The following is a 22,695-nucleotide window of genomic DNA, read 5'->3' on the forward strand; positions in this document are numbered from 1 at the left end:
TTTGGGTTAAGGGCAGTGCAGCTTGCTGGAAGTGAGCCATGGGTGGACACACACACACACACACACACACACACACACACACACACACACACACACCTGTCAGTGTTGGCGTCTGCGCGCTCCTCTTTCCCGTAGTCTCTCTGTTCTTTTGTCCTCTCCGTCTTGGCCATCAGACCTTGTAGCAGGATCCCAAGGGACAGCTGGTGGGGCAGCGTGAGCACCTGCACTCTGTGTGGCGTGCGTGTGTGTGTGTGTGTGTGTGTGCTTGTATGTGCGTGTTTCTATATGCGTATAAATGCCTTGAATGGGAAGTGGGGGGTGGGAGGAGGTATGCAGGCACCTGCAGTGTATCCGGGAATGTTTGAATACCTGAGTGTATGCACACACTGTGTTTGTGTGTGTGTGTGTGTGTGTGAGTGGGAGAGAGTGTGTTTAGGTGTGTGTGCATGTGAGCACCTGTGCTACCAGCAGGAACCTGCCACAGCCACGGTGCTTCATGACGTATGCCGGTGACTTCCTTTAGGTCCTGCTGTGAACCCCGTAATAACTGTTATCTTCTGAAAGTCAACCTACTTTTGCCTCCAGACAAGGATCTTTTGATAATTTGGTGCATTACAGATAAATTATTCAAATATTTGTTAAAATAGTTGTATGTTTGTATATGTGCATAAAAAAGAAAACAATCCCCACCAACTGAAATGAGTTTGGCATTGTCTTTATTTTAACTCTGCTTGTGTCAGACAGGCATTTTTGATGAAAGCAGATGGAATGTTTGTTTATCTAACCGCAAACAGATTTCCCAGCTAGCTCAGTGTTGTGTGAGTGTGTCAGCACAATGTCAGCACAGCCCTAAGGCCTAGCCATGGAGAGTGCTTCATATCTCCTGAACCATTAAAAAAACGGTTCCGGCGTCATTTGAGTATTTTGCTAATTTTTTTAAATGTTTTCCAGCCCTTTAATGTTATGATTCCGACTGTGTCTACATGCATCCACCGCAATTAAATATATTTTTTAAATCATTCTCAGACTCTGTACCTCCCATTCAGTTCCAAACAGCGTGGAAAACAGCTCCTGAGGCGTCTGATTTGGTCGGTTAAGGTAATCCATAGCCAACGAGCTCTTTTGGAAGACGTTCTGTTCACTATTTCATATTAATGAGCGCATTGAGGAACGCTGCCGGAGACGGGAGTGAGTGTCTCGCTTCCGCTTTCTGAGGCAAGATTCCGCTTCTGTGTCACGATTTCCACATTTTCCTCTCCAAAATAAATCTTTTAACTAATAGCCAACGTTCTCTGCGGTGATGTTAGGACCTGCCTTCTCTCAGTCGCAACCAGTCAAACCAATGTGCACTGGAAAATGATCGGCAGTGATGTAAATCAGTTAGGGAATGCAGGAAATGTGGTTTCGTCTATCATAAGGTGATTTTAGTGGCAGGGTCATTTTAGTGCCTCAGTGTCCTACCGTGTGCTTGTGATGTTGTGGGTTTGGGTCTGGCACATGACCTTTGTCACATGTCATCACATCTTCCCTGTAACTTTCCACTGTGTGACATCTAATAAAGCAGAAATGCCTTCAAATAAAGAAGCGATTTTTAGTGTTCAGTGTCTTTTTTGTGGAATATTGTAATTTATTAACACAATTCTGAGATCGCCTGTGCAATCCCAGAGTAGCCTATATGTGCAGTATTTGGACTTTCTAGATGATGCCATACTAAGGTGTGCCAAGGATGATCTTTGACTTCTTTTGGCCTTTTAAGCGCCACACTTCTACTGACTAAACCTCCCCAAATCCTCACATTTCCTTTGACTAAAAGCAAACAAAAAGAAACGGCTCTTTCACCGCTGTCAGAGCATGACAGGCGAGAAAAAGAGCACAAGTTGACTCGTCAACCTGTGCGCTGCGACAGGAATGAATTCGCAGGGGCGAGCGAGACTTACATTTTGAGTCAAGGAGGTGAATGAGGCTCCTGCAAAACCTGCTCTTACAGCGGCGGCCTGTATCCCCTCGCTCTAATACTGTGGTAAAACGTCCGTAATCCAGCCATTATACCTGCCGTCTGCCTCACTGTCAGATTACTGCCAGAGAGCCGGCCTGTCGCATTAGTCCTGTTTACTAGCCTTGTACACCCCAGGCTGGTGGGAACACACGGAGAGATGCTGTTTGTCAGTGGGAGCAGCTTGACTTCATTGTGAGGGGAGTTTGTTGTGTAGAATGTTTATGTTGGTGGGGAAGTGTGTGAGAGAGAGAGAGAGAGAGAGAGAGAGAGACAGTGAGACAGTGAGAGAGACTTTCAGGCAAGGATCAAATGCGTAAAGATGTGTGTAAAGATTGAGAGCTCCCCATATTAATGTTTGGCAGATTGTGTCGTTACGTGTGTGTGTGTTTGTGTGTTTGTGTGTGTGAGAGAGAGAGAAAAAGAGACTTTTAGGCAAGGATCAAATGCTGTAGATTCTTATGCTTGCGTGGGCAGCACATGCCTTTTAAATGTTTGGAAAAATGTAAATGGAAGAACGGGGTGTGTGTTTGTGTGTGCGCGTGCACACCTTTGAAGATGTAATTCTGTGTTGGTGTGTGTGCACGCGCGCGTGTGTGTGTGTGTGTGTGATCCCTGCAGGTCCCCCCCAGCATATTCCCCTTATCCCAGTGTTAGGATCTTAGCGGGCCGATCAAAGCCGGGCTCTCCATGACTCCCGCATCTCCAGGCCCTCTCCGCTAACGCGGCCCGACTTAGGAATGCTGGGTAATTCCCTCCGGTGGCGGTTTCTGCTCTGATGTTCGGCATGAGTGCACTCCGTTGCTCTTACACACATTTGCTCACACACATGTATATGTTCACACATATACACACAGAGGAGTTACCTGCACACCCCAACTATGTCTTCCTTTATGCACTGACACTGTCTTCCTTTCTCACATGTACACTTTCATGCACACACACACACACACACACACACACACATGCAGAGGAATACATACTGTATACAATTTTCTCTCTCTCTCTCTCTCTCTCTCTCTCTTTCTCTCCTAATTTATTGGCATGACGTACATGTTGCCAAAGCATAGATTTCTTCAGAGATTGTACTCTTTCTCTCTCTCTCTCTCTCTCTCTCTCTCTCTCTCTCTCTCTCTTTCATTCTCTCACACACACACTTCTTCTATGTGTTGGTAGTGCACATCACTCCATGTTATGTTTCCCCAGAGCCTTGTTTGTGCTTTTCCAGATCACACACAACACACACACACACACACACACATTGGCGCATGTGTGTGTGCGTGCGTGCGTGTGTGTGAATGCTGCTCTGTATTTTATTCTCCCTCTCTCACACGCTTGCCACGTGTCGTGGTGATGTGGTGATGTGGTGATGTCTGCCCCTGGAGAATACAAGTATCAGAGAGGAGAGAAGGGGAGAGGAAAGGAGGAGAGTAGATGAAACAAAACGAGAAGAGAGAGGAGAGAGGAGGAGACCTGAGGAGAGAAAAGGCAGAGTGCAGTGGAGACAAAGGAAGAAGAGAAGAAGAAAAATAAGAAGAGGGGGAAGCTGGATTCAATTAAAAACTTGTTTAATCTATGTTCAAATTCTCTGTCACTATTCACTATCGTTGGTACTGGTATGAGACATGAGATATTAGGCTAAAGTAGGACGTCTGTACTAGAACATTTTCCCAATAATGACATCCAAAACTAAAAGCCATGTGTAACATTGCCATGTAGCAACTGGTAATGTAATAACTGTTGTTAATGTTTGTTTTGCCTAATAACTTGTCAAAATGTAATAAAATGCCCCTATAAATGAGTCAAAATGTAATAAAACAAGTAACACCACATTACTGTTAACATTATTGATTCCCGCCCACAATTCATTATCTTTTTTTTTTACCCTGCACATAAACAAAGAAACTCAAAATAAAAACTAAAAACATTTCACATATATTTTTTATTTCATTTCGTTTATTTTACTAGTAGACAAGATAGTTTTAGTTTTTTCACAGTCTCCTTTTTATTCTTATTTCAGTTTATGACAGTGTTTTTAAATGCCTAGTTTTTCTCTTGCTGATGCACGGCTTCATTTTCTCTACTGATTACTCCTTACCCGGACAGGTTGGCAGTCTGTTGCAGGGCAAACAGTAGTTTATGTGTTTCATTTGAAAACGACATTCGGATATTATAAATGAAGCGAAGCCTGCGAAGCTAGTTCAGGCAGACAACTCCAGTCACGCTGCTAGACACATGATACACACCACTCAGCGCAACTTGCAATAAGGCTACTAAGCTACCAAACGCACTTGCTCACTCTCTCCCATTGCCTATGCTGCTGCTGCTGCTGCTCAGACTGCCGATCATACTGCTGCTACTCACCATACCAACGTTTCATCCCCCCACCTTCGCCCCAGCATCCACCTGTAGGCTCTGTGTCTAGGGTTCCTCTAGAGGGAAGTTCCCTATCGTCACTCCCTGCTCTCTCATTTGGCTCGCTCAGGTGTGAACTCGCAGGACGTGACAAGATCAGAGCCTAGACGCCATAATGAACTCTCTATCTGTATTTGCATTCATTCTCAATAAATCTGTTTTTACATTGTCTGACTGAAGTCATTGAGACGTGGAATTTTGCCAGGAACGTCGTTTTCACATCAAGCATAGAGTGAGTTCTTTTAACCTACACCTCAGCAGTGTTGTTCCTAGATAGCTGGCCCAGGTTAATGTTTCAGTACTATGCGAGTGCTGGCAAGTACAGGCGTGTGTGTTTTATCTTCATGCATCTCGATACGACTACGATAGTCTGCTTTATCTACGTTGTGTCAGAGAGTTATCATCCATTTTAGTTGCACCGCTATCTACTGCCATCAATACCACAGCTAGTGCCGCAGGTGCTCGGCGTGTTACTACACTGTGTATGTATGGATATGAATGGTAGTGGAGTGTGTGTGTGTGTGTGTGTGTGTGTGTATCAGCAGGAAAAAGCGTGATCAGCAGATACACAGAAGCGTGTCTGGGCACCTCTTCAGAGTACTGAACTTTGAACTTTGACCTGGCAGTGACAGTGCTCAGGTTACAGAGTTGCATAACTGGGAGGTAGTTCAAGTCTCTCTCTCTCTCTCTCTCTCTCTCTCTCTCTCTCTCTCTCTCCCTCTCTCTCTGTGTCTGCTGGAGACCATGTCAAATGTTGATGTTGAACAGGAAGCAACAGGGCAGAAGAAGGCAAAGGGGAAAGAGAGAGAGAGAGAGAGAGAGAGAGAGAGACAGAGTGCCAGAGAGAGAGAAAGACAGAGAGCGAGACTTAGGAGCGGGATGGAGAGATAGACTGCCTAGTGACAGACGGACTACTATCCAGACATCCATGTGTGCTACCTTTCACTCCCATCACTGTTCGTCCATCGTTTCATTCATCTTGTCGTTGTCACCTCTCCTTCACTCATCCTTCCTCTCTGTCACATGGCCAATTGAGCAGAACGACGTGCAATGTGTCACAAAATCACGGGGACCCGCAGGCTGTGACGGCCACAAAAAACATTAAGTTGACACCGCTTTGTCTTTATCCAGGCAAAGACGATGGAAGTCTATTCAGCGTGTCAGTCAGCTTTCTCCACCCTGCACAGTAGAAATAAAGGATGCCATGACAATTGACCAATAAACTATTCTCTATTTGAGAGAGTTCATCGTAAAGTCGCTGTACTGTTGCGGACTGTCGTAATATTCATAAATATGAAATAATTGACCAGCTGTGATGGCTTTATAATGCCCCTATTGAATGTGTGTCTAATTCATTTTTCCAACACAGTGTTGACAGCCGGCACTTGATTTTATTTCGTCTTTTTACTTTACTCATGCTCATTATGAACGTGGTCATTACGGCCATTCCTGGCTCATTTGCATAAACAGTTCCTCTGTAATGTAATGTGTCATGAGTAATGAGCTGGTTGCTACGCAGAGGTTGAGTTAGGCTTGTATACATGCTGTGGAGGTATCATAATGAGGGGGTTCAAACAGTGGTACATTCCTGTTGTAAGTCCTGGATCATTTGGTTCATAGTTATTATGTCCATCACAGACATGGAGGGAGGTGAGATGCCGCAGATTGGGTTAGGTTCAGTTAGTTGCACTGCAATTCCAGAGCCTTGTAACAGTGCGTTTTCCTCAGTCTTTGAGAGCTTGTGCTTTACAACAAGAAAAAAAGCTTGGGAAATTTTTGTGGAAAATTTTACTTTTGCAGAATAGCAACCTAAGAGCCAATTTCAGTGGAATTCCCTTTTGAAGCCAAATGCCTTCTGGTCAACTTGGTCTATCCTTTTTTTATTCCAGGACCATTGGGTTTATTTAAATTTGTTTATCTGCACACAAAGAGACATAAGAAAGGAAAACATGCTAGAGGAGCCAAACAAGCCCACAAGGCTTATTGACTGCCCCCTCCAGCCTCCAGGGAGAAAATAATGAAATGAATAATATAAAGGGAGGCAACAAGCAAATAAAGTGTGAAAACAAGAAAATAAACCGCTGTGAATACCTAGAGTCCCATTTTGTCATTCCTCTCCATGTCAGTTTGGTAGCAGTGGCAGCGTGGATGTTGTTGGTGGTAACAGAAGCATTAGCCAGACAAGCTGGGTCAGGTTGTAATCCTGCAGCAGATACTGCACTGTTTCTCATTACACACACACACACACACACACACACACACACCACCTATGGCCCTGTGTTCTCTGTTGACAGCTGCGCCAGCCGTGTCTGTGTGTGTGTGTATTTGTGTCCATCCCTGTGTGTGTGTGTGTGAGAGAGGGACAGCAGGAGGAGGACCAATAGAAAAGCTGTCTGAAAGGGGCAGAGCACAATTGTATAGATGCACATACATACACACACAGAGACTTGCATGCATGCACCTGCGCACACACACAGACACACACACACACACACACACACACACACACACACACATGCACAGGCTCCCAGTGGTAGTGAGCGTCCTGTGCGACAGACAGGGAACTGAAACCTGGGCTGCTGAGTCAGGAGAAAAACTTGCAGCTGTGTGTGTGTGTGTGCGTGTGTTTGTATCTGTGTGTTTCTGTGTATGTCTGTGTATTTACATACCTCTGTGTGTATGTGAACACTGTGCACACAAAGTATTAGGACCACCATCTTCCATGAAACAGGCTGACAAGGTGAAACCAGGTGAATCAATCCTTATTGATTTCACCTTTCAAATCCACCTGTCATGAAGAGGAAGGTGTAGATTAAGGGGAAGAGACGGTTTAAAGAAGGATTTTCAAGCCTTGTGACAACTGAAACGTAGATTATAGAAAGGGGATGAAACCCAATATTTGGATGGTGTTTTTTTTTACCTGCGGTGGGCAGTATGTTCAGGTGTGACAAGGATGATGGTGGCTAGCTAAATTGCTATTTCCCTGTTCAATATCTGGTATAATTGTGCAGTCATGTCTGTTGTAAAATGTCTGAGCTGTGTGTTTTCTACACTTACTCCAATTGATGATTGATTAACAGATCATCATGTGGTATTTTAATTATTTTTTCGCAACTTATTTCAGGGGTTAGGTTAGGAAAATGTTCCATTGAAGTAATGTCTGAGTCATGTAGTTTAAGTTTACTATGCTAATTCAGCTGTTAAATAAGAGTAATGGTATAAACTGTTACACAACCACCGCAGTAAAATAGGTTTATAAGCCTTTGTGTAAATGGCATTGTATGATCAGTCTAATCTATATGCTCGTATGTTATGGTGAGCATATTATGAGTTGAGTGCATAGGCATTTACTGTAACTGTGGTGAATAGCTTTCTAATTCATATTCAGATAAACATGGAGGCAAATAACATTACAATCACAAGTCTTGGAGTATGAAGCAGATGATGATCTTGTGTTTATCAACCAGCCTGTGACACAGAACAATGCACAGTGTCAGAAACAATCAGCTTATTGTACATGCCGACTATTCACTAATGACATGTCAGACAATTAGTACATCGTCCTTGACAAACGCTGCATTGTGAATGTTAGCATCTTGGACTTTCTGTATGTATGTATGTGTGTGTGTGTGTGTGTGTGTGTGTGTGTGAGAGAGAGAGAGAGAGAGAGAGAGAGAGAGAAAGAAAGCAGTCTATGTGTTTCTGTCCATCTGTCTGTGTCTGTCCATGTGCAAGTGTTTGTTTCTGTTCTTATGCATTTGCGAGTGTGTTTGTGTCTCTATATGTGTGCAGGTGTATACCAGGTGGTATGTGAGTTTCACATGCCTGTGAGTGTGTGTGTGTGTGTGTGTGTGTGTGTGTGTGTGTGTGTCTATGTTAACTTAGTACAAACAAGAAAAAGTGTGCCGTAGTATCAATTTCTATCCTTAGGCCCAGGTTGTCACACGATCAACTGACCTGATTTTGTGTTGCCAAGGCGATGCCTTGTTTCAGGGTTCAACTTCTGTTCAGTCCCGCCCCATGACCTCGGGACATGTCTCTGTTGCTATGGTAACGGCCTCCAGGGTTACTGTAAATGAGAAGACTATGCTAGTTGAGTGCACTAGCATTTTTCTATGTGCTTGTACTTAAACATAGTTGCTTTTCTACCTTTATTTACCCAGAGATCATTAAGTGAGCGCACTTGCTTTTTTCAGGAGCATGCTGCACCACAGTCACACAGTTACATTCATTCACACCTGGGAGACACACGATGCCGCAGCAGTCTTCTGCTGTAGGCTACTGTGCAGTGCCACTGGAGCAGTTGGGGGTTAAGTGCTTTGCACAGCGACAGTAGTTGTAAACAGAGGTTAGGGTACTGTTGGCTCTGTAAGCTCCTGCCCTGTGGGATTTTGCAGCTTGAAAAAGGCTTTTCTTTCCTTGAACTAGTTATGAGTACAGTGGAGGGGGAGAAGAGTGATACGCTCAGTATTGCAGCAAACATTACAGGACACAAACACATATCTGAGACCTAACTGTACAGAAGTGTTTATTATCCTGTTAAATTATCAGTTGCTATGATAGAGATTTATAAAACTTTGCTGTGTAATCAGTGTGCATTTAGCTACACAGTTTGGGACCAATAGTGCCCATTGATCCACCCAAGCACTGACCATGCCTTACAATGGATTATTTTAAAAGTTTGACATCAACTGTATCAGCCTACAAACCAAGCAACAAGACAAACAAACTGAACTCTACAGAAACACTAGTTATATTTCCAGCTTTCTCTTTCATCTAAATAGATCCCAGATTACCAGAGGCATTCTGTCAAAATTAAAACATCGTTGTCACCGACAAGTGAGCTAGGCCCATGAAAGAGACCCAAATGCCTCCAAATGACTATGTTTCTGTTAGAAAAAGGAAGACGAACGCCTCGAACCAGTGTGTGATGCGGGTAAACAAAGCGTGGTTGCCATGCCGATGGGGCGTCAGTATATAAATAGCAGTGGGTGTTTGTTCTGAATACTGCTGGGCAGAGAGAGAGAGAGACAGACAGAGACAGGGAGAGCGAGACAGCGGCTAACTGTTCCCTTAAGACCTTCTCTGTCCTCTGAAGACCTACCCTGTCCTCTTAAGACCTACCCTGTCTGTCCCTTTAAGACCTACCCTGTCCCCTTAAGACCTGCCCTGACCCATTAAGACCTTCTCTGTCCCCTTAAGACCTACCCTGTCCCCTTAAGACCTACCCTGTCTGTCCCATTAAGACCTACCCTGTCTGTCCCATTAAGACCTACCCTGTCCTCTTAAGACCTACACTGTCCCCTACTGTCCCTGTCCATATAGTTATATTGCTGTTTATCTGTTATTCCATGTTGTCATGGATTTCTGTAGTGTCTGTTTTGTGAGACAAACTACAGAACAGTCATGCCAATAAAGCTTGTTGAATTGAATTGAGAGCGAGAGCGAGAGAGAGAGAGAGAGAGAGAGAGAGAGAGAGAGAGAGAGAGAGAGAGAGAGAGAGAGAGAGAGAGAGAGAGAGAGAGAGAGAGAGAGAGCGAGAGAGAGAGAGAGAGAGGGAAAAACAGGGAGGAAGTGATATTCACTGTACATGTACAAAATCACAGTGTATGTCACACACACACATGCAGAAATACACAGACAATTGTTCACAATCTTACAGATGCAGACACACACTCATTGATTTAGAGGATCTTATGAGGGAGAAACTACTAGCGCTGGACACTATTTTTGAACGTTGGCCTCTGTCCACCTTGTCTTGGACTCTCTGTCAAGTAGGAATCTGCAGTGGCAATCAATACACAGACAAAGCCAACATGCTGCCTCTATGTATTTCCACACACATTTACTGCAGGAGACTCCCGTCATCACCGGATAGGCATGTGGTATTCTGCTGTAACGGGAGTAAAATCACTAAAACCACATTCATGGTAATTTTGTTGTTTGGTGAAAAAATAGTTGCTGTGATAACTTTGGAGAGCAACCCAAAAAGATCTACAAGTGACAGTGACCAACTTGCTCATGGCATGTCAAGGATCTCTCCAGCTCTGATGATAGTCACCATTCATTTACATTTCCTCCTGACCTGTGGTGCTGCGCCACTGGTATGAACCTGAAAGCAAACTGTTTTGGAGAAAGGAATAGTTGGCTGAAAGTTAAGCTGATGATTGTTCTCGCACCACAAGGAATTTGGTTATTATGCAGCAATAATTGAGCTAGAGCAAGCAAGAGCTGTGACCTCAATAATAATAATGATAATGGGAAAAATTATAATGTCTGTTGATGTGAAAGGAGTAAACAGCACTTTTTCTGGTTGCTTTCAAAATGGCGTTAACATTCTCTCTCTCTCTCTCTCTCTCTCTCTCTCTCTCTCTCTCTCTCTCTCTCTCCATAGGGAATGGTGACAGCAGCAGCTGCAGACAGACAGACGTGGACAGTCATAGCGGACACCCGGGACGCTTCCCTCCCATTGGTGGAGAGATCCAGATCACACACCAGGAACAGCGGCTCCAATTGGTCGCCGGCCCTCAACTGAGCAGCGGGCTCCACCCACTCCGCCCAACTAGCTCCGCCTCCTCCACTCAGGTAGGATAGCAGTTTGATTCAGTAGGATAGCGATTGTGACTTCTGTTCCATAGCGTGTGGACGGTCAACCTTGATTGTTTTTGTGGGTTTTTTTTTATCCCTAATCTCCTGCCATACCCACAACACACCCTCGCATCTCAGTCTTCAGATGCCAGTCTCTAGCTGACATCCAAACTAAACACCAACCATCAACCACTTAATTATGCGCACCACCAAGCTACTTCCGGGATTTATTGATGAAATACAAGCCCTGTCTGAGATTGGTTGAACAACACCAAACCCTCTCAGTGAATGTCTGTCTTTATTCCCACTGATTATTCTCTCTTGGGGCCGATTCAATACTAAAACCAAATGAACGCCACTGTGGAGAGAGGTAACTTTCATCTGTCAATCCTATGAGCCCCTTTTGTCAGGCTGTCAACCTGTGTTCAATCACTCTGTTCTATTTTAAAAACTACTTTGGCAGCTAAAAAATGAAACTGGCTGGTGGAAGTCTGAATCTGCCAGCCGCTGTACTAATAAATTAGTTTTATGCTCCGCTCCAGTGTGTATGGAGGTGTTGAGTAATTGGTCGATAGTAGTGTTTATTGTATAGCCATTAGAACACATGGGGTTATGTGTGTTTTGGGTGTGTGTTTCCATGCCCCCGAGGTTAAGCTCCTCCCATGCCAGTGTGAAAATGTACACCGTGTCTATTTTCCCCCTTCGCCATGTCACACACACACACACACACACACACACTCACACACACGTACGCACGCACAGTAAACGCTGCTGACTCACTGAAGTCTGAGCTCCACTGCGTTCCTCTCCCTCTTCTTCCTTCCCCCTCCCCTCCTCCCCTCTCCTCCTGTTCATGTGATTTTCAGTCTTTTGATTTCCTTCTCTTCTTTCTTATTCTTCACTTTGACCCTCCCACCATGGCTTCCTCTCAGCTCTCTCTCTGTCTTTCTGTCTCTCAATTTCTTTCTCTCAATCTCTCTCGCTTTTCTGTCTGCCTCCCTTAGTGTCTCTCTTTCTCAATCTCTCTCCCCATTCTCTCGTTGACTCTCTCTCTCCCTCCTCCTTTCCTCCTGTCTGTATATTCACCCTCCACTGTATCTATTGAGCCTCCTCTGCCAGTCCTTTATCTCTGTCTCACCAGCTGTGTGTTGAAGCTCCATTCTCTCTCCTATGAGGGAGAGTGGAATGAATAGAAGGGCTTACTGAGAACAGTGAGGAAGCCAATCCCTGCCATTCGTCTCATTGAACTCCTCTCTCTCTGTTCCTTTCCTTTCCTTTCCTTTCCTCTCCTTTCCTCTCCTCTCCTCTCCTTCCTTCTCTTCTCTTGTCTCCTCTCCTCTCCACTCCTCTCCTCTCCTCTCCTTTCCTATCTCCTCTCCTTCCTCCTCTCCTCTCCTCTCCTCTCCTCTCCTCTCCTCTCCTCTCCTCTCCTCTCCGCTCCTCTCCTCTCTTCTTGTCTCCTCTCCTCTCCTCTCCTCTCCTCTCCTCTCCTCTCCTCTCCTCTCCTCTCCTTTCTCCTCTCCTTTTCCCTCTCCTCTCCTTCTCCTCTCCTTTAAGACTCTGTGACCAATTCTGTCTCTTCAGTCAGTAGCAGCCACCCGCTGCTCGCTATGCCTAGTGTTTCGGATGGAGTGCTATTTTTACGGAAGAGTCATATTTCAAGAGAGAAAGCGAGGCGAAGAGATTACCCTCCAACACAACCATTGTATGGATGGGATTTTTTGTACCAATTTCACTGAAACAACAGACATTAAAGAGTTTAAGCAATTAGTTCACAAATACAAACAATCACCGAACCCTAAAATAAAAAAAAAAACAATCGTGTCTCAGATATTGTGACCAGAGACGGTGTCCAAGTTGTAGCGTAGCTGCTTTTCCCTCTAAATGAATGGATGCTGTGTTTTATTTTTGTCATTCATTACCCTTCAGCATTCTACAGTTATACTTCAGCAACGGCAGCATTTTATGCTACTGTGAGGCACTCGCGTGTGCTTGGGGACTTGCATCATAGCCATACAAATCTGTTTTGAAATACGGACTAATTAGTTTATTAAATTAACTTTGTACCACTTCAGAGAGAGGAAGGGGGGGAGAGGTGAAATAAGGAGAAATGCTGAGAGAAAGGGAGGGGGGAGAGGTACACTTTAGAGGAAATAAATAAAAAAAGGGGATCAATAAAAAATGAAGAAATGCAGAAAATAAAGGAGTGCTGTCAGATAAGATGAATTTAAAGTTAAACTGACTTATTTTCAGTGTTGACAAGTGGGTCTACTCACTTGTTGTTGTATAAGAAGTTCCATCTATAACGTACACTTGCATGCGTGTGCATGTACTCAAACACACACACACACACACACACACTCAGACGTCCTACACACTTACACACACATCAATGTCTGACTGGCAGTGTGTGTGTATGTGTGTGTGAAAGAGAGGGAGAGAGAGAGAGAGAGAGAGAGAGAGAGAGGGAGAGAGAGAGAGAGAGAGAGAGAGAGGGAGAGAGAGAGAGACCGACTGACTTATTTTCACTTACACGCACATCAATGCCTGACTGGCAGTTTGTGTGTGTGTGTGTGTGTGTGTGTGTGTGTGTGTGTGCTGTAGGGGAGGTGTAGTGGTGCGTAGCCTCTTCACTCAGGACTGTCCAATCTATTCCGACTGTCCAATCTACTCTCCTGCTTTACCTCTGTCTGTCTTTCTTGTGCTGTTCTCTCTCTGTCTCTCTCTCTCTCTCTCTCTTTCTGTTTCTCCATCTTTCTCTGTCATTCTCTCTCTTTCTGTTTCTCTCACACATAGGGATTCAATATCTCCCTACCTTTTTTTTCCTTCTCTCTCTCTCTCTCTCTCTCTCTCTCTCTCTGCCTCTCGTTCTTTCTTCACCCATCAGTCTTACTGAACGGAAATTACACTTTTCCCTCTCTGCTTCTTTCTATCTCCTCTCTCTTTTGTAAATTCACCGCTGACAGTTGCCTTTCTCTTAGTGGAAAGCCTCACTGAGCAGATGGAGAGCTGACAGTCTGGAAGCTCCAACAATGAAGCTGGGCGGCAAGTCATGGCGAACAACACGTCAGAAAATGGCTGTTAATGGGGGTACCATATACAGACTGTCAGTCAAGAATATAGAGGATGGATCCATTCTTGTCTCGCTGCCTGTTGCTGATGCAGAGTCAGAATCCTAGTTGTTCATTTGCATTTAATTTGCTTTGTTGCATTTACTCTTTAGGCATGTAGCTGATGTTGTATCCACGGCTTACAATGAGCGCTACAGTAGAGCAGCTAGACTGCAAACATTGCAAGTGATGAATAGCGCAGGAGCGCATGGGTCAAAGCCACAGTGGCCATACAATAGATGTTACACAAATTCCTGTGTCTCTAGAATATGTGTACTGAATGCAGGGTGCAAGGTAAAGAGGTGGCATCAAGAGGCAATCAGGTATCAGACAATATCTGCGATCAAACTATTATTGTGAAAATTTAAGTATAACTCTACAGAACACAAGTCAGGAGCAAGATCAGCCTTCTCCCTGAATCTTACCAGACTAGAAACTTCATACTCTGTCCATTAGGTGTCTAACAATCCTGCCGTACCTTTGAATTCAAATAATCCTCAAGGATTGTTTCTAAAATGTGATTGGCTTTCATTGGGTTATTTCAAATTAGGTCAGGAAAGGTATCTTCAAGGAGAATGAGTAAACGTATTCATGTTCCGCAGGGGAAATTTGACAACATTCTGTGGATTCAATCAATTTTCACAGATTGATTGATTTCTTTTTTCTTTTTTCCTAGCATATTGAAACTGAAATGACTCCCCCTCACTCAGCGTAGACTCGATGCAGCCTGCAGCAAATGCTCAAAGTAATCTCAAGGATGTCAAATTACCAATTAACCCGGGATTGCTCTCTATAATAAAGCTACACAGGAGCCGTCAGACGTCCAGCGATGCCAATGGGTATCGGCTCTTGAATGAACGCTCACTATAAAGTCAATTGGACCTGTCCCTGTTGGGTGACATCCAATGGCAGTATCCTGGTAACAGCTAATAGCAAAAAAAAAAAAGTATATTCAAGCAATCCTTAGTGTTTGTTTTAGCCTGATTGGAGAATCAGATTGTTAGTAAATTAGCAATAATACTAGAAAATTATACTAAATTGACTTTCCAATACTTTCATATAAAGCGTCTAAAGTTTCTGGCGCTCAGTATATTGTACTATGTGGCTAACTCCACCTAGGTGTCGAAATACATCTTTATCAAAGTCGTGAACTGTAGTGAACTTCTCCCTACATACTTCAAATCACATGATGCATGGTTGATTTATCTGTCGTCTGTCTTTGCCTATCTATTTGTTTTTCTTATTGATCGACATCCTTTGATTCAGCTCTTGTTGTGCATGCATTCCTCCTCTTTCCTATCATGGGGAAATTGATGTTGTGCATCCAAAAGATCCCTGTAGTATGGAAGCAGCTATCCTAAAGCCGAGCGCACCCCGACATCCTGTGCTCCGCTGCCCTGAGCGGGTTAAGCTGCGGGGGTAAATAAAGAGGTAGTCCCTTCTCCTCCCTGTGAGTGTGTGAGCATGGATTTCCCCTTCTCTGTTTTCCTGTAATAGCTGTGCTCTGCTTTATTTGATCTGGGCCCCCGCTCTTATAGTAGGATTGAATTGGGTTTGGAGAGCAAGGGAGACACACACACACACACACACACACACACACACACACACACAGACACACACACCTGGGACTGCCAACTGCAACAGCAGCTGCCCCGGAGCAAGGAGAGAGAGACAGAAGGGAGAAGGAGGGAGGGAGTAGGGGGAGGGGGGGGGTTGAGATAGGAGCGGATGGGAAGGAGAGAGTACAGAAAGAGAGGAAGAGTGAAGAGGGCGCTCATAGGAGAGTGAGATGAGAGAGGGGAGGGGAGAGAGGGGAGAGGGATTGGTAACTCCCATCCTCTAGTGAAGTGCTCTCCTTTAGTGTGGTCGGTAGTGGCTGCAGATGGGAGAAGGAATCATCGAAATAGAGAGACACTTGATCACTGGTTCATCCCTTTTTCTCTCTCTTTCTCCTTTCTCTCTGGCTCTTCTTTCTGTCTCTTTCTTTCCTTTCCACACACGTTTCAAGCTCTTTTTCCCAGAGTCCCCCAGAGCTCTCTGTCTTTGTCTCGCCGTCTTTACTTCTCATGCCCCCCCACAAACACAAACACACACACACACACACACACACACAGGCACATTTCAAACACTCCCTCTCTCCCTCTCACCCATACGCACACTGCGGCCGTCTCTGCATACTAAACAATTAGTTAATTACCTTGTCCAGAGTCGCTGAGTTCATTCAGACTGTTGGTTGTGGTTGAATTACAAAGAGGAGTAGAGAGAAGTGGAGAGGAGAGGAGAGGAGAGGAGGGAGAGAGACAAGAACGGGAGGAGCGAATGAAAGGAGAGACCCTTTCAGTAAGAGGAGAGGAGCTGATACTGGCCATTATGCTTGCACTAGAAACTCCTCACAATAGAATAGAATAGAACACAATTGAACAAGATATGAATTTTATTTGTGGTTGGGAGTGAGCGAAAAGAGAACTACTTCTATCACAAAAAAGACAATTATCGGTGATGCTTCTTTACATTTTGGCTTTCACCTTTTTGCAAGTGGACTCTCCAGGACAAGACGCCGCATTCCACATCTCATCCTCTCCCTGCCGCTCTCATGTCACCTCTTTCTCTACCCAGTACCACCCAATAAAGCAGTTCTGCCACAGCGTCCCTTTTTGCATGGTCGATACAAACTTAAAAGGGAACTTTAGGACACTATCCACTTTTTCTGTCTGCGGAATCACAACCTCAAAGTCAGTGTAAGTGGAATAACCCTTTTAAACTCCAGCGGCAGCTCCATATGCTCCATACAGCCGCCGTCTGTTTACAAAGGAAAGATGTTGAAGTCAGGCCTAATTATCATACAGGAGTTCCAATGGCTTCCCCCATAGGAGCTAATCAGCGTGTGTATGTCTGCTTGGCTCAACCACTATGTTCCATTACTCTGTCCTGATAAACATCACTCTGTGTGTGTGTGTATGTGTGTGTGGGATGGAGTGGCGTGTGTCTTTCTGCAAATGTGTGTATTTTTTATTTGTGAGTCTCTCTATATCTGTCACTGTGCCTGTTTTTGTATATGTTTATGTGTGTGTGTGTGTGTATATACGTTCATCTGTGTATGCATGTTAGAGACAGCCTAGTTGCCATGCTGTGTTTGGGCCATGCACCATAACATGCTGGATGCATATGCACATGAAATGTAAAATGTCATATGAAACCAAGAGTTGTTGATTGGAGTTCAGCCATCAGCATGGAAAACATGTTGCTGTCGGCAGTTACTTAATGAGCCATCACATATACAGTACATGTGGCTGGAACATTCTGTGGGGGTATGGATGTCTGTGTGTGTGTGTGTGTGTGTGTGTGTGTGTGTGTGTGAGAGAGAGAGAGCGAGACAGAGAAAGAGAGAGGGCGAGATTCTTATTGTGTATGTGTGTGGATAAGTTCTTGTGTTCTTGTGTGCAAGAAATCCTGTGTGTGTGCGTGATTTTAATACTTCTATATAAGTATGTGAGAGAGAGAGAGGTTTTGTGTGTGTGTGTGTGTGACACTCCATACAGTAAATGTGTGTGTATAAATCTGTATGACTGTCATTATTCACATATGCGTGCTTGTCTGCCTTTAGCGTGTTTACATGACTTCACGTCACATGATTAATCCCCTGTCCTTCCCAACTTCGGCCCACTTTATTGTTGTCCTTTTCTTTTCTTTTTTTTTTTTGCTCTCCATCCCTCTTTGCTTTATAGCATTATGCGGTGAGTAATGATGACTGACATCATCGCTGGCTAGGTTAGTGCCGACTAATTGGCCAGAACGATCTGATTGCATTAGATGTTATTCCTTCAGGGTGCTCCCCTTCCTCCGCCCCCGCTGTGAAAGACATCCCTCGCCGTTCGCATGGAAGGACATATTGCTTTTGTTCGGTGTTTATCTTTTTCGCAGTGCAGGAATTAACAAACTGCATTCATCGGTCGGTCATAAACAGGTCGGGAAATTAGCCCCCGTGATTTATGATGTGTGCGTCGAAACCTGAAAAGTGATTAATGTTAAAAGCTGTGGCTGCTGTTGCGTCTTGACTGGTCTTGTTAATTGCTATCATCTAAAATGCATCGTCTCAGGATACCTCGAGGATATTACAAACGCGCTACGAGGACACTAATATACCACTGAAATGTCTTTGCTTATTGTGTGTGTACGCTCTGGGTGCTCGTGCAAGAAAGCAATAAAGGTTGAAAAATGAAGTTGGGCTTTAGATTTACTAACAGTCATGAGAGGCTTTCCTCTGCTCATATCTCTCTCTCTCTCTCTCTCTCTCTCTCTCTCTCTCTCTCTCTCTCTCTCTTTCGCGACAGCTGCTGTAAGAGCCACCTTTTCAAGTGAGGTAAAATGATTATAGTAATGGATGCCCCCCCCCGCCCCCCCGCCCTAACCTCTCTCAGTCTCTCTTACTCTCCTTCCCATATCGCTGTACATTCTGTCCTGTACATTAGTGCAGCCCCGGGGATGCCCTTACTCATACAGCCTTAATGCAATCACACCTCCATAAATGCAGCGGGGAGAAAGAGAGAGAGAGAGAGAGAGAGAGAGAGAGAGAGAGAGTGAAAAGGGGAGGGAGAGAAAGGAGAGAGAAAGAGAGAAAAGGTTGACAGGCAGATGGGGAGGCAGCGAATGATAGAAATGAAGGGACACAGAAAGGGAGTGGTGGGTGGCAAGTGGCGGTAGCGACGATAATCTCATCAGAGAACGATAATTACCTGCAGAGAGAACCAAGAAGTCATGGGAAATTAGATCATTTACAGGTCGTCCTGTCAGTCACGGCGCCTGATGTCTTCTTTACTCTCATAGAAATACTAATTTCCTTTTGCCTTTACACCATTTTGCTTTTGACAGTCTTCAAGGCTGGTATGCATGCCATTTCTTTGAATACCAATTGTGATGTAGGATCACTGATCAGCTCACATACTGTATAAAATTCACTGCAAAATAGTCTTTTTTTTGACTGTAGTGTGTTTGAATGCGGTGTATGAATTCATTCTACCTGCGCCCAATCCCCAGGACAAATTCCTAGTAGGGAAACTTATTTGTCAAAATAAAAATAGTTCTGCACAGGATAGTTTCAGTTCATCACTCCAAGTTTATTTGCACATCTAAAATGATGAAACAGAAAGAAAAGAAAAATCCACAGTTTGTGCAAGTGAGATAAAAAAAAAAAAAGCAAAGAGGCCCTCACCTCAAAAGTAACAAAGAAAAGTGCCTTGTGTTCTCAGATATTTTTATGGATGGGGTCCCTGGATGAGTTCATGATAACGAAAGCTTCACCCCATGAGGAGCTGAGCTCAGCTCGGCAGCTTCAGCTCTTAGTGAGATGAATGGGAATGGCCTTTGTGGTGCCTGGGAAGTCCTTATGGTGAGACCTATAGAGAGTTTATTGCTTTTACAACTAGGCTGTATGATAAAGTAGCATCCCTCTCACCACCCACTCTCGCCCTCCTGCCGTTCTCTCTCTATCTCACTGTCTCTCTCTCTCTGTTACTCCGGCTCTGTGACTTGTTCCCTCTGTTATCTTGTTCCCTTTCTCACCTCTCTGTCATCTTCCCCTCATTTTCCTCTTTCATCTTGCTGTCTCTGTCCTTTTCTCTCTGTCAGGTTCCCTCTGCTCTGCTCTCGACAGCTCCCTCTCTAACTCCCCGTCGCCGTCTTTGTCACACTCTCCTCTTGTCTACCTCTGCTTTCCACTTTCTCTCCTCTTTCACTCCTTCGTCTCCCCACTCTCTCTGTGATAGTTAGCAGCACTGTGACATTAACAGCCACTTTGCTTTTTTCCTATTTTTCATGTTAAATTTCTGTTTTTTCAGAGGGAAAAGATCATGGGTCGGCGCGCCTGAGCAGACACAGAGAGGGGTGTTTCTAATTGGCAAGCGGGTTGGCGTGTTTACATGACGCCTGTGATGTGACGTCGTCGGTACGATAGCTGAGCGGTCAGAGCGCGCTCCCTCCGCCGCCTCCCCTCCGTTTCCCCCTCTGTGATAATTAGCTAGAGAAAACAAGTGGAGTTGGCCACGGCGGGCGGCGGGGAGATTGGCAGGCAAATCAGCTTCCCTTTAGATCCCACTTGTGCCAGCTGGCTATGATGGAGATACTCGGACACACACACACACACACACACACACACACATGTTCACTTCCCTAACAAAAATCACAACAATATTCCAGTAATGGATTTGTAATGGATAGTCCAGGGATTTGTAATGTGTCTGTGGTGCTCAATAGTGAGTTTATAGTGACCTTATCTTACTTTATGGTGTTTTTTTTTTATCTGTTGATTACCTGTTGAAGAATTCTATAGTAGCTGCATGATATACGTTTTGCTGTGATATTTGTGTAGTATCTACCTTATTCTAGGATTAATATAGTTCCTCTTTAGGGTTTTTTTTAGGGCTGTTTTTGTTAAAAGTGTTATGTGTGGGATTTTGATTGGTCCTCTGGAAATCACACCATCAGTCTTGTACTGTATAGGACTGTATATCCCTTTCTGTCCTCACAACATTGTCAGAGCAGACTGTACAGCAGTGCTGATGGATGGCCACTTACCAGTATCCCTATACACTCCCCACTTACGCTCCTCTACTCAATCCTTTTATGTGTGGAGAGGTGCAGGCTAATAGCCCATTGAGCTAAACTAGTTTTCCTTCACCGGGGGGAACAGAGTGAACTTGGGGCTAATGTAGCGTCCTGTGGCTCCCTGAATGGAATAACAATGGCAGATAGGCTGCGGCTGAGAGATTTTGATGGAATAGTACAGGGTGATAGCCGGCAGCCATTATTCAAGACTGCTACCTGGGAAATTTTCAAACAGCACATTATGCTTTTTATATGCCACTAAAAAAATTCAACCACCACAGCTATAGCAGCCCTACGGAAGCTGCTCTCCATCAGGAATCTGTATTTCTCTGGAGAAGTATTTCTGCTGCTTTGAAATGTCATTTACTAGCCCGCTGAAAAGGAAATCTAAGATTTGGCTGACAGTCTGGCCAGACATCTTCCATAGCCGCCCAAATGAAAGGGCGAAGCAGCTCACTGGGTGCTATTTTTTATAATGCTGATGCTGTAGTTTTGTTTTATTGCTAGAATTATAATGCATCATCACAACCGATGTGGCCCCAATCAGTGAGAAAATTCATACATTTGGGTCAAAAATAGTGTAGTCTGCAAGTACATGTTAAAGCAGGCACCATTTCAATTAAAACATGAATTTTTCATCTAAATAGAATTCTCTTAGACTGAAATCCCAGTCACATTGCAATATTGGTATTCGAGGTGAAACTTTTCATGGACACATTTCTACAGCACGGCCCTTTTCAGCAATAATTCAAATAATGCCACTCTCCGGTGTCAAAAGTGGGATTTCTTATTTTGGAAACTTTAGATAGGGTACATGCTGTGCACATCACACAGCAGCACAATGCCACGAGCCTGCCACTGTACATAACTGTAGGCTGTTGTGACTGCCGCGTGGGCGGTTACATAAACATAAACAGTGAGGGAGGAAAGCACCGACATAAAGTCACATTCACAAATATGTGCAAAAAAAAACAAAAAAAGTTAGTGGCCAAAATTAGGACAATGGAACAAATGCATGTTTAATCGCCGTTCTGTTATTGTGCAGTCTTTGGTGTAAATGCGATTCTTCAGTGTAATGATTTCTAAAACAATGCCATACTGGATATTCCTTTTACAGAAGACTGAAACGGATTATTATGGGTTGTCATCTCTAAAATGATTGACCATTAGTGTAAATGGTGATGAGAGCATAGCAGACCTCGGCCTTGAACCATTAATTACACCAGCTTGTTATTTTCCTACGAGCGAGGAATGGCCTTGTCTGTGTGATTGATAAAGAATGCAGCTGCGCGGGGTTTTCTCAACACGGACGAGTCGCGAAATATAAGCTCTGAGCTGTTGGAAGGAGGTGGCAGGTGTGTGTGTGTGCGGGTGCGTGTGTGTCCGTGTGCGGAGGTGTGTGTGAATGTGTTTGACAGCAAGGATTGCATAACAGAAATGCCTGCTGCTGCGGGTCACCATGAATGACAGGAGCTCACACATACACACACACACACACCCACACAGGCACACAGACTTCGAAAAATAATAAAAAATAATGCTGCAGCTACACACAAACACATACACACATGCAAATCATACAAATACAAGCATGTGTTGTAGCTGCGCGTACACACACACACACACACACACACACCCTCCACTGGATGCCCAGTATTCTCTCTCTCTCTCTCTCTCTCTCTCTCTCTCTCTCTCTCACTCTCTCTCTCTCTCCCCCCGTCTGTCTGTTGTCCTGTCTCTCCATCTGGTCTGTTTGATCTGCAGCCTGATTAGCTGGAAGGTTTTTTTTGTTTTTTTTTGAAAGATTATTGAAGTTATTAGCTATGATGAAACCTTTACCCACAAAAGAGTAGCATTGTTGTGCTTGCCATCCTCAGTGGGTTTGACATTTCGAGTAATGAGTTTTAGGGAAAAACATTTTTTTCCCCCTCCCAGTGTCTGTGTAGCGTTTTGGAATGAAACCGCCCAGTTCTTGGAAAGTGTTTACCG

At 44.3% G+C, this 22,695-nt stretch overlaps 1 protein-coding gene across 1 annotated transcript in view; it reads left to right on the plus strand.

The window, feature by feature from the left end:
• atxn1a (ataxin 1a) overlaps positions 1-22,695 on the plus strand; it is a 96,533-nt gene that overhangs the window by 17,372 nt on the left and 56,466 nt on the right. Inside the window, exon 2 of the mRNA XM_071901571.2 lies at positions 10,803-10,993. The gene's annotated coding sequence lies outside the window, so the exon portion shown is untranslated. The remainder of the gene's footprint in view (positions 1-10,802; positions 10,994-22,695) is intronic.

Source organism: Centroberyx gerrardi, chromosome 19 (genome assembly GCF_048128805.1).
Source record: "Centroberyx gerrardi isolate f3 chromosome 19, fCenGer3.hap1.cur.20231027, whole genome shotgun sequence".
NCBI classification, from domain to species: domain Eukaryota; kingdom Metazoa; phylum Chordata; class Actinopteri; order Beryciformes; family Berycidae; genus Centroberyx; species Centroberyx gerrardi.